General features: G+C 48.2%; 1 protein-coding gene across 4 annotated transcripts in view; it reads left to right on the forward strand.

The window, feature by feature from the left end:
* The window catches only part of LOC147108548 (cas scaffolding protein family member 4-like), a 141,476-nt gene that overhangs the window by 64,896 nt on the left and 63,937 nt on the right, over positions 1-12,643 (forward strand). Inside the window, exon 1 of one of the 4 annotated variants that reach the window (XM_086005227.1) lies at positions 1,952-2,237. The exons of the other annotated variants lie outside the window; for them this stretch is intronic. The gene's annotated coding sequence lies outside the window, so the exon portion shown is untranslated. Of the gene's footprint in view, positions 1-1,951; positions 2,238-12,643 lie in introns of those variants that run through there. 4 annotated transcript variants of the gene reach the window in all.

The raw sequence follows: 12,643 nt of genomic DNA on the forward strand, positions 1-12,643 counted from the left end.
ATTTGGAGGAAGTGAGTGGAGTCAAAGGAGAAGTTGTTCAATGTGAGAACAAGTTCAGCCAGGCGGAGGAGTGTGGTAGTGGATGGGGACTGGTTGGGCCTCTGTTCAAGGAAGAAGCGGCGCGCCCTCAGGCCATCCTGGTGGGGGATGGAGGTGTAGAGGGATTGTACGTCCATAGTGAAAAGGAGGCGGCTGGGGCCAGGAAACTGGAAAATGTTAAAGTGGCGGAGGGCGTCGGAAGAGTCGCGGATGTAGGTGGGAAGAGACTGGACAAGGGGAGAAAAAATAGAGTCGAGATAGGAAGAGATAAGTTCCGTGGGGCAAGAACAAGCTGAAACGATGGGTCTACCAGGGCAGTCCTGTTTGTGGATCTTGGGAAGGAGGTAGAAGCAGGCTGTGCGGGGTTGGGGAACTATGAGGTTGGCGGCCTTGGGGGGGAAACTCTTCAGAGGAGATGAGGTCAGTGATACTCTTGGAAATGGTGGCTTGATGTTCAGTGGTGGGGTCATGGTCCAGCGGAGGTAGCAGGAGGTGTCGGAGAGCTGGCGTTCAGCTTCCGCTAGGTAGAGGTCGGTTCGCCAAACAACAACAGCACCACCCTTGTCAGCGGGTTTAATGACAATGTCGGGTTTGGATCTGAGAGAATGGAGTGCTGCAAGTTCAGAGGGAGGTAGGTTGGAGTGAGTGAGGGGAGCAGAGAAATGGAGACGGCCGATGTCACGTCGGCAGTTAGCAATGAAAAGATCTAGAGAGTGTAAGAGGCCAGAGGGAGGGGTCCAGGTGGAACGAGAATTCTGAAAGCGGGAGAAAGGGTCAGCCATGCGGGGGGAGACTCCTGGCCAAAGAAGTGGACACGGAGATGAAGGCGGCAGAAAAATAGCTCAGCATTGTGCCGAGCTTGAAATTCATTGAGGTGGGGGCGTAAGGCGATGAAGTTCAGGCCTTTGCTAAGGACTGATCGTTCGGGGTCAGAGAGGGGAAGGTCAGAGGGGATAGTGAAAACGCGGCAGGGGGTGAGATTTGGAGAAGGGATGGGGTCAGAGGAAAGTGAAGGGGCGGGGGGGGGGGTGGCGTTGGTGTCCAAGAGTTGTTGAAGCTTGCAATCCTTGACACCTGAAAGGAAGAGAAAAAGTTTTTTGTTAAAGCGCCGGATGAGGCGAAGGATGAAATGGAACTGCGGACCAGGACAGCTTTGAGATAGAGTGAGTCGGTGCTGCTGAAGAGAGAGGTCGAGGGTGTGCATATGGCGTCGCATGGCGTTGAGCGTGGATCTCAGGATACGGCGAGAGCAGTGGTTCGAGGAACGCTGAATATCTTGGAGATAACTGTAGTCCTGGGTGGATCCAAAACACAAAGGGTGGAATTTCAGTTGGAATCCACGTGGAGTAAGTCGGAGCCGGAGACAGTTGCTGAGGAAAGATATGTGGCTGTGAAAGCGAGTTTTGGTAGATACCTGATCAAACACAAGAAGGGAGACAGAAAGCAAAGAAGATGAGCAAGGTAAAAGAGACAAACGGAACTCCCGTCGGAGAGAAGAGCAGAACTTCTTCAAGGTGGGCATTCCTGGAAGAGAAGTGGCAGTGAATTAAACACTAATACAAAAAGAAAATACTGCAGATGCTGGAAATCTGAAATAAAAACAGAAAATGCTGGAGAAACTCAGCCGGTCAGGCAGCATCTGTGAAGAGAGAAACAGAGTTAATGTTTCAGGTCGATGACCTTTCGTCAGAACTCATCTTTCGATTAGGCACTTTACAGCCTTCCGGACTCAACATAGAGTTCAACAATTTCAGATCATAACCTCGGCCCCTATCATATATATATTTTTTATCCACACTCTTTGTCTGTCCTTTTTTCTTCTCCCCCACATGGCAGCTGTTTTTCATTCTGCCAGCACAATTTACACTTCATCTAGAGCCATCCTTTGTTTCTTAACCTGTCCCATTACCATCTCCTTTTGCCTTGAATATCTCTTAATGTCTCTTAACCTCTTCTGCCTTTTATCCTATCACAGACCTTCCATTTTGTTCTTTCATCCCCTCCCTCCTTTCCCAGTGTCTTCACTTGCTTAAAAATCTGTTCCATTTCCTGCTTCTTTCCAGTTCTGACGAAAGGTCATCGACCTGAAACGTTAACTCTGTTTCTCTCTTCACAGATGCTGCCTGACCTGCTGAGTTTCTCCAGCAGTTTCTGTTTTTATTTCAGATTTCCAGCATCTGCAGTATTTTCTTTTTGCAGTAAGTAATATATATGGTTAGATGCTATGTTTAGAGAGAAAGCAAGTTGCGCCTTTATTGTTTTTATATATTAAGGTGTGCAGGGAACTATATACCTCACTGCATACTGTCCTTTCATCTATCTCATGGAAATAAAACCACAAAGCCTGTAGTTTGATCTTGTAGAGTAATAATCCAGTGTGCCATTCTTGGGAAAGGAGAATTCACTTGTAGGAATGTCATAAATCCCAATAGCCAATGTATAAAGTAAGGACTGGTTGTTACGATCATGCTATTGTTTATCAGGATTCTGGGCAGAAGGGGGTGCACTCCGGATCCTAGGGGATGTAAGGTCCACATATGGGGGTGACCAGTGATGCTAAATCTTAGAAAATATCTATAGTAAAAACAAACAAATGTGACAGTGGGCTACTTCTAACCATCAAAGCAGCTGAGAAGCACAACAACTCAGCAGCTTGCACGGACTGTCAGCGTGCCTGTCCCTCCATCTCTAATCCTCCAGCGTTCAGTGTTGCTTTCTCATTCTTTTCATGCTGTATCAGCAGCACTGTGGCCTAATGCTTTTCCCCATTGACGAGGATATCGCCCATACTAAAAGTCTATTTTATTTACTCATTTCCCCCAGTTAAAATTAAAGCAATGGATTCACCTGGCAGCCTAAGGGGCAAAAGCAGTGCCTATTGTGACACTAAACATAAAAGATCAGCAGGCCCCAGGTTTGAATCCCAGCCTGGGCTGAGTTAGTTGATGCAGCTGTAGGAGCACTCGGCCTGAGTGTTCCTGGGGGGTTCAAGCCCTTGCTAATTATGCAGTGATCCATGGCAAAAAAGGTAGATGGCACATGAGGACGGGATGAGGTTTGAGGGCGATGCCCTCCAGGGTCAAATGGCCCACCACACGCGCAGAAACGAACCTACGCATGAGTCCATGCCTTCAGGTCAGGAGTGGGAGAAAATAAATATAAAGAGAGTGGGTATGATTCAAAATGTTTTCCCAGCATTACCTCAGCCTCACACAAGCATACTCGCCTTTCCCTTCCCACACATATCAATGCTTGACAACATATTCATATCTCCGCACTGGACTGAGAACATGTTCCGGAACTGTGGTGCCCTGGGAAACACTTAACTTTGGGAATGGATGTGTGGGATTTCAATAACATGGTCTGATGGGTCTGTGAGTGGAAAGATCACTTCTCCCTCTCTCTGGAAATCATTGAAGGAGATTTTTTTTTATCAGTTTCTAGGAGACGGTTGGAATTTCCTGCCGGTACTAACTGCTAACAGCTGAATCTTTGAGAGACCAGCATCTGTGTGAGTGTGTTTACAGAGTAGGTGAAACTCCGGAAACAAGTCCATTCAAGAAGGAACACCGGCCCTGGAGATCCACTGGGATTCCAGTGATCTCCCACTGTAGCTCCGGCGGAAGACTGGCCGATCCAATTGGAAAATGCCGAGGAGCCTGTTGCGCCAGGTCTCTGCTGTTTCCAGGATTTTCCTGCCTACCTTGTAAGCAGCAGAACATCGGCTCACCTCTTATGAGACTAGTGTCGTTAGGGGGTGGGGCCAGGGGCGAGGACTCCTGACCTAGAGGGTTCTTGTTTCCCAGTTCATTGCAGAACTGGCGTAGCACTGGAGGCCGGAACGCTGAGCAAGGTGAGGCATACCCACCTCCAGATGGGGCGATGGGGGCCCCACTGGGGGGGGGAGGGAGGATCCAGGCCAGGCAAGCAGACTGCAAAGATGTTTTTTTTCAAAATAAATGCATTTCTCAATCGGTTCCCTCACGAGAGGCAATGACTGAGGTTTGGGGGTCGGGCTATTCAACACCCCAAGTGTTGGACGAGCATGCGATCTTCCAGCTGTACTGGGAAGGTGGGCTTCCACTGCAAATTATGTGCCCTCCCACTGACCCCACAAACTGCGATGGGGTCAGCGCTGGAGGGCACCGGGGGTGGGACCGCCATGCCAACATAACCACTGGGATCATGCACCGTGGATCTTCAGGGGCCACCCTGCTTGTGGGGAAGCAATGTTTGGTAAATTTTGTCGTACCCAGGGTGAGAGAAGAGGCAGACAAGCTCGCCTTGTCACAGGTTGGCTCATTGGCATCACATGCAAGTGCATAGCGCACCTCCCTGTGTTTTGCGCCATCCTGGCAAAGCAGCTTAAAAGAAATTGGCAAATATTTTCTTCAGGGGTCATCTGCAACCTTGCGGCACCCCATGTTTAGTTGTGTGCAGTTTAGTCTAGTTGTGGGCGGTGTAGCGGTTATGTCACTGGACTAGTAATCTAGAGAGCTATGAGTTCAAATCCCACCATGGCAGTTGAGAATCTGAATTCAGTTTAACAAAATCTGAAAATAAGATGCTAGTATCAGTGAAAGTGACCATAAAGCTGTTGGATTGCTGTAAAATCCCAACTGGTTCATTAATGTCCTTCAGGGAAGGAACCTGCCATCCTTACCCGAACTGGCCTATTTGTGATTCCAGACCCACAACAAGTTGACTCTTAACAGCCCTCTGAAGTGATCTAGCAAGCAACTGAATTGTATCAAACTGCTTGCAGCGGTTCAAGAAGGCGGCCCAGCACCACCACCTTCTCGGGTAATAAATACTGGCCATGGGCCGGGATTTTCCAGTCGCTCTTGTATGGGGTGTATTTCCATGCTGTGGTGGGACCTCCTCCAGCCATGGAGACATGACCTTGATCCCGGCTGGATTTACAGCTCTAGAGTTCATTGCATCAACTGGGGTTTGAGCGTGGCAGTGTGAGCACATGCCATGGCCGCCCAATTCCGATACAACATCCCCATCCCCACCCCCTTCGGCCTTTAAACGCTGGATGCCTGGGCCTAACAGGTGGCCCTAGTGTCCAGCATTTAATGTCACATATATCGGGGGAAAAGTCCATTGGTGGCGGTTATTCTCTCATTTGCATGTTATTAACATACTCCTGCCCGTATATGGGTGGGCGTATTGTGCATGGTGGAGCCTTGGCCCTGGGAAATAAAGTGGGGCACAGGGACATCAGGATGTTGCCCAGCACATTCCCCAGCCATTTTCCGACCCGTATTTTCCCCCGCCCCAGACGCCCTGGGAAATCGACGCACACCCACCATGACAATCTAGGCTTCGGAGCTTTTGTTTTATAGAGCGACTTGCATGGAGATAAGTTCCATTTTTAAGTGATGGTAATTTTTTATGAGCGACAGATGCCAGCTCAGTTTCTGGTGTGGGCCTTTGCTGTGCTGTGCCTGATAAATAGCCCTCTCCCCCTTACAGAGGGCATCCATTAAGTGTTAGTTTGGCCATAAGTACAACACATCCATAATTTATTAAAAGAAGGGAACATTTTTATATGAAAACTGGGGCCCTAGTTCAGATGCAGACTCTGGATAATTGCCTCCTGGGTGGTGTTGGCTGAACCTTTCTCCTGGTGAGGGGGACAGTGTCGCCAGTGTCAGCTGGCTGACAGCCTGGTCGCACGATGACTCACTTTGAGGCAGTTTGTCACATTGTATTGTAATGTCCTGTAAACTGGTTGGTTGGCTTGGGATGAATTGACACATTTAATAAGGAGCTGGATCTATATCGGTGATGGTGGTGCTATTGAAGATCAGTGGAGACATCTGGGTTTTCTCTTGCTCGATATGAACCATACATGGCACTTATATCATGTCAATAATGCCTGCCACTTGTTAGCCGAAGCTTGGATGTTATCCAATTGCTGCTGTAGGCCAGCTTGGGGTGATGCCCACCACCACAGAATAGATTCCAAAATACCGTGTGTGCCTGTGTGTACGTGTGTGTGTGTCTGTGTGTGTGTACACGTGTGTCTGTGTGTGTTTATACATGTGTCTGTGTATGTGTACATGTGTGTGTCTGTGTACATGTGTGTCTGTTTGTGTGTACATGTGTGTCTGTGTGTGCTTATACATGTGTCTGTGTATGCGTGTGTACACGTGTGTCTGTGTGTACATGTGTGTCTGTGTTTGTACGTGTACATGCGTGTCTGTTTTGTGTGTACATGTGTGTGCATGTGTGTCTGTGTACACGTGTGCATGTGTACACGTGTGTGTCTGTCTATCAGTGTGTGTACATGTGTGTGTCTGTGTCTATCAGTGTATCTGTGTTAGAGTGCATCTGTCTGTCTGTGAATGTGAGTTAAAATAATGTCTAAAGTCACTGTAATTTGCAGTGTATTAGAACAGTGTTGCTGAACTACCTTGGGTTCATGACCCGGTCTGGTCTATCTGTGACTCCAGTCTCACACCACCGTGGTTGACTCTTAGCTGCCCTCTGAAGTGGCCCTGGTTGGCTGAATGGGTATTGTACTGCGGCTTTACTAACACAGCATAACAGTGAGAGAGCACTTGATTGGCTGTGTAATCTGAAGAATTTCCTTCGAGGTTGTTTTCAGCTAGAGTGAAATAACTAGCGTAGCTGACAGCATGCTCAGCTGTTCCTGGACAGGTGGCCAAGGCAGTGCTGTGTACACCTGTTAGTCACTGCGAATAATGCAGGATTTAAAGGGCCAGAGCCTCGTCTTAAAAGGGACTTTCAAGTCGTGCTGCTGTGTTTACAAACAGAGGCCGATTAGTAATTTGGTGACATCACTTTGCTGTGGGCTGCAGCTGGTGCTCCAGAGGTTTTTATTTTTAATCACAGTTTCAGTGAAAGCTAACATTAAAAGTACAAAATCTGTACTGTAATTTCTTTTTGTCAGGTTTCTTCGCCGCCATTCCTTGCCTGAAGATATTGGCCCGTATTTTCCAATCCCTACGGGCGTGTACGAGCTGTGTACACACCCGTAGGGGTCTCGCAAGTGCTGATTTCAGGCATGCGAAATGCATGTGCTGAAAACCGGCACTTCCGATCTGTCAAGACTCCTCTTGACAGATCGGACGCCTGCCCTGGAGAAGGGCCTCTGCGGGTGGAGAGTTCCGCTTTCTGCAGAACCTCCGCCCGCTGAAATCACTTAAAAATCTTACGCCTGGTAAAAGCAGACGTAAGGCCCGCTTTTACCAGCATAAGAGATTAAAAAAGTAAAAAAATATATATTTTTTCACTAATTTAAAAATACTTTAAAAAAAGGTAAGTTTATTTTTAGCCCCGTAAAAAAACTTTAATTACTTTTTTAAAAAAATTTCATTTTGTTTAAAGTATTTAATTTAATGTAATTTTAACTAATTTTAAATGTGATTTTAAAAAAAATTTATTTAATGTTTTGATGTGTTTTTTGAGTGATCCCCATTCATACTTGACGGGTCTAAGCTGAGAGACCTGTCAAAAGTATGAAGGGGGATTCCCTTCTCCCATCGGCTCGCCTGGCCCATGTGATCCCAGGGACGCTTGCAAACCGCCTGCGCCCCTGGGATACCTGGGCCTCTGCGCATGTGCACCAGGAGAGGCCCAGGAGCGGAGGTGTCGGGACTTCCGGAGCCCTCAGGTAAGGGCGTAGATTTTTTCCCGATAGGAGGCACCTGCACGCAGGAAGCCTCCAATCGGAAAATCTGGGCAATTGTCTTCTTGTTGAGCCCCTGTTACACAGGCTCTTGCCTCTGATTCAGAAGGTTGTGGGTTCAAGTCTCACTCCAGAGACTTGAGCACAAAATCTAGTAGATTTGCCAGTGGCTTGATTTGAGCTGTAGGTTCCACTCGTGTCAGCCGTGGCTCAGTGGGTAGCACACTCGCCTCCAAGTCAGAAGGTTGTGGGTCCCACTCCAGAGGCTTGAGCACAAACTCTAGGCTGACACTCCAGTGCAGTGCTGATGGAGCGCTGCACTGTCAGATGGTGCCGTCTTTCGGATAAGACGTTAAACCGAGGCGCCGTCTGCTCTCACAGGTGGACGTAAAAGATCCCCTGGCACTATTTCGAAGAAGAGCAGGGGAGTTATCCCCAGTGTCCTGGCCAATATATATCCCTCGACCAACATCACTAAAACAGATTATTTGGTCATTATCACATTGATGTTTATGGGATCTTGCCGTGCGCAAATTGGCTGCCGTGTTTCCTGCATTACAACAGTGACTACACTTCAATAAAAAGTACTTAATTGGCTGTAAAATGCGTTGGGACGTCCGGTGGTCGTGAAAGACGCTGTAGAAATGCAAGTCTTTCTTTCTTTATGTGTCCATTCTTCATGTGTGAACTTTTACCGTGAGTGTCGGTAGGCTATTTGACTGCTGGGGCTTCGCAGCCGAGCTTCCTGCTCTGATACGTGGAGCTAATATACAGATCAGCCATGATCTAATTGAATGGCGGGGAACTGACTCGAGGGGCACTCCTGAGCCTATGTTTGAATTACTGCCTCGATTTATATTGCGCAGCATTCATTCTACGAGTTACAGGAATGTTCAGTCCTCAAAGGGTTATTTTACTTTTGGAATTCAGCATGGATAATGGTTAAAAAAAAAGGGTGCTGTTTGAGTGACCTCCCCTCTAATAATCGGCTTCAAATATGGAGCAGGGATCTGCAGCCAGTGGCCTCCAGCTGTTGGTCTGCAGCACAGATGTTGAGGCGCAGAAAGGGAAGGAAGTGCTCGGAGCCAGGATGCTTTTCCATTGCTAAACTATGGACCTCTTCCAACAAACAGGAGAGTCATGAATGGACAGATAAGGCCCAAAGAGTTGGCCCGTGGAAATAATTTTGCACAAGCCATCGGTCGCAAGAGTGACTAACTGCAGCAAGACACTGCCTGGGTAATGTACTGAAAGGAAAAGGCAGAAAGAACTTGCATTTATATAGCGCCTTTCACAACTTCAGGTGTCCCAAAGCACTTTACAACCAATGAAATATTTTTGAAGTGTAGTCACTGGTTTTTTTAATTCGTTTATGGGATGTGGTTGTCGCTGGCAAAGCCAGCATTTATTGCCCATCTCTAGTTGTAATGTAGGAAACACGGCAGCCAATTTACGCACAGCAAGATCCCACAGACCGCAAAGCGATGTTCGTTGAGGGATAAATGTCGGCTAGGACACAGAGGAGACCTCTCCTGCACTTCTTCGAATAGTGCCACGGGGTCTTTTACATCCACCTGAGAGGAAAGATGGTTCGACAACTCATCCGAAAGGTGGCGCCTCCGACAGTGCGGCACTCCCTCAGCACTGCACTGGAGTGTCAGCCTGGATTATGTGCTCAAGTCTCTGGTTTAAAGTTACTGCTTTAAAGGTTAATGTTTCACACAGTATTCAGCATTTGACAAGTAGGTTGGTGCAATGGGCTGGATGATGCTGCTTGTACTGTACCCCAGCTCATTCACAATGGGCCTCCTACGCTAACCCACGCTGCTGTGAGGTTCTCTTTGCATAAAAACCACTGCACTGGGGGAATGAAATAAAGATTCCATCCAGCAGCCTTGTCCAAGTGTACACATTCCCTGCCTCTCTCTCTCCTCCTTCAGCCGTGCTTCAGTTCCAGATACATGAAGCTGACTGCAACTGCAGCCTGAGGGTATACTATTCGTAACTAAAGAATTTCGAACAAAGAGCAATTGAGCATAACGATGACTTTATGCTAATACAATAGCAAAATACTGCGGATGATAAAAATCTGAAATAATAACAGAAAATGCTGGAAACACTCAGCAGGCCAGGCAGCATCCGTGGAGAGAGAAACAGAGTTAACGTTTCAGGTCTGTGACCTGAAACGTTAACTCTGTTTCTCTCTCCATGGATGCTGCCTGGCCTGCTGAGTGTTTCCAGCATTTTCTGTTGTTATTTGATGACTTTATGCTGTCTTCTGACAGCATTACGTCGTCGTTATCTGGGCAACTTGGAGTGGCCACCAGTTATAGTGGGTCTTCATCCCCTTTTATGTCCTGGCGCAAATTCTGATGGGGTGGGGCAGGAAAGTGGGCTCCTTCCGTAGTGACATCACTGGGAGAGGCGGAGCCAGCAGGATGACATCAGTGGTCCCAAATCCCACCTAAATCCTGTGCGTGCCAGGACTAAATCCCGCTGAAGTTGTGCCCGGCACGTTTTTAGTTGCCAGTTTCCCTGCGGCGATGGAACGATTACCACGGGGGAAAACAGCGGCTTTGGATCCTGAGCCTTTCAGCCCTTCTTCCTTTCTGTCCAACCAGCGTGGCTGGCTCTGGGAGACTGGGATTGGCGCGGAAATGGGCTGCCCGCCCGCCCCAAGACATGTAGATCAGCCTGGCCCTGGGATGCCACATGGGCCAGTGCCAGCGCAGACCGGTGGGAGGATGTCCCACACTTCTGGCGCCATGGTGGCCTAGCATCTATTGAAGTGTGGCATCAGTGGCAGAGGCATTACTGTCCACTGACCACCAATACAAAGGAGGCAACCTCCGCACCTCCAACTGCGTCCAGGGCGGGCCATTTGGTGGGTCCCAGAGCAAAAACCTGTGTCTGGGTGCAAACAATGACTGGTCATTTGGGTGAGGTACAGTTAGCACAAGATCACAAGACAGGATGGGAGAGACTATTTGGTTCTTCCTAGCTCAACCTTCCAAAAGGAAGGAAAGAACTTGTATTTATATAGCGCCTTTCACAATCTCAGGACGTCCTAAAGCGTTTTACAGCCAATGAAGTACTTTTTGAAGTGGAGTCACTGTTGTAATGTGGGAAATGCGGTAGCCAATTTGCGCACAGCAAGCTCCCACAAACAGCAATGAGATAATGACCAGATAATTTTTTTTACTGATGTTGGTCGAAGGATAAATATTGGCCAGGCCAACAGGGAAAACTCCCCTGCTCTTCTTCGAAATAGTGCTAGGGGATCTTTTACGTCCACCTGAGAGAGCAGACAGGGCCTCGGTTTAACGTCTCATCCGAAAGACGTCACCTCCGACAGTGCAGCACTCCCTCAGCACTGCACTGGAGTGTCAGCCTAGAGTTTGTGCTCAAGTCTCTGGAATGGGATCCACAACCTTCTGACTTGGAGGCGAGTGTGCTACCCACTGAGCCACGGCTGGCACGAGTGGAACCTACAGCTCAAATCAAGCCACTGACAAATCTACAGGGTTTCTGTTTGCCTCTTTCCCTTAGACATTGGGTACTGAGTCCAACACAGAGGGTTGACATGGTTCTGTCAGGCAGGTCATCCTGGAGGCATCTTGATCCCAAAATAACTACGCCTACCTCCGTCCCAAGGAGAATGGTCACTAGTTGGTTATCAAACGCGGGTTTGACAATTAATGGAAATTAATGGGAATATGGATTTAATTAAAGTTTACTGTGACCCCTGAGGCTCCATGGTAAACATCTATTTGGCCTGCCTAGACTTGTGTATCAGATTGGTCCAGACAGTGAACCAGTGTTAAACTCAGACACTGCGGGACTCCTCTCAGTCCTATTCACCAGCCTCAGGCTGCTCCAAGGTGAATCAGCCATTCCTGGCACCATGATCCAAGACCACCCACTCCCACCCACCCGGAATTCAGCATAATAACTGGAAAAAAATAATCAGGCCATGCGAGAGAGGGTGACTGAGAGAGAGAGAGCTTGGCTTTGGGACAGGAGAAGAGCCTGTGAGGGTTCTTGCACTTATTTTTAAAGCAATGATGGATTGGGGTAGATCTTGACTTTGTGCGATGGTGTGAAATGGGTGATAACGAGTCGGCAGCCCGTTTTACATCTCTCCAACGTTCCCTCTAAGCTGCGCAGCCCCGGTCTAAGCTGTCTGATGGTCCCGCGCAGCCCGAGACCGGCGTTTCAAACGCGAAATTTCATACATGCGCAAAACTTTGAATGGGCCGTGCAGCCCGTTAAAGGGGCCACGCACCCAAAAAAAAATGAGTGGGAACATTGCACCTCCCCCCATTTTTATTTGCAAGAGATGTAAAACGTGCTGCTGACTCACCATCACCCGTTTTACACGATCGCACAAAGTCAAGATCCACCCTATAAGGAGCAATTTTACCCTAACTCGCCGGGCTGGATACCCGTGGGATTGGGTGGAACGCCGGTTTTACATCCGCCCAATATTACTCTCCACTGATTGCAATGGAGAGTAAATCGGGCAGAGTGTGAAACCAGCGTCACACCCGATCCCGTCAATTTCCCACCTGATGGGTTAGGTTAAAATGACCCCATAGTGTTTCATTTCCCCACTCAGATTTTAATCGGCGCCACATTCCCTCTAGTGTTCTGTATCTTTTCAAGGCTGATCTTTAGGGATGGAAATGATCCCTGCACCAGGTCTCCCATCTCATGAAATCAGTTTCCTTGAAGACAACAACAACTTGCATTTATCTAGCGCCTTTAATGTAGAAAAATGTCCCAAGGCGCTTCACAGAAGCCACACCAAGGAGATATTAGAAAGGGCAACTAAAAGCTTGGTCAAATGCAGGGGTTTTAAGGAGGGTCTTAAAGGAAGAGAGAGAGGTGGAGAGGCGGAGAGGTTGAGGGAGGGAATTGCAGAGCACAGGGCCTTGACGG

Source organism: Somniosus microcephalus, chromosome 13 (assembly GCF_052327205.1).
Source record: "Somniosus microcephalus isolate GS21.2 chromosome 13, FLI_Smic_1.0, whole genome shotgun sequence".
Lineage (NCBI taxonomy): Eukaryota > Metazoa > Chordata > Chondrichthyes > Squaliformes > Somniosidae > Somniosus > Somniosus microcephalus.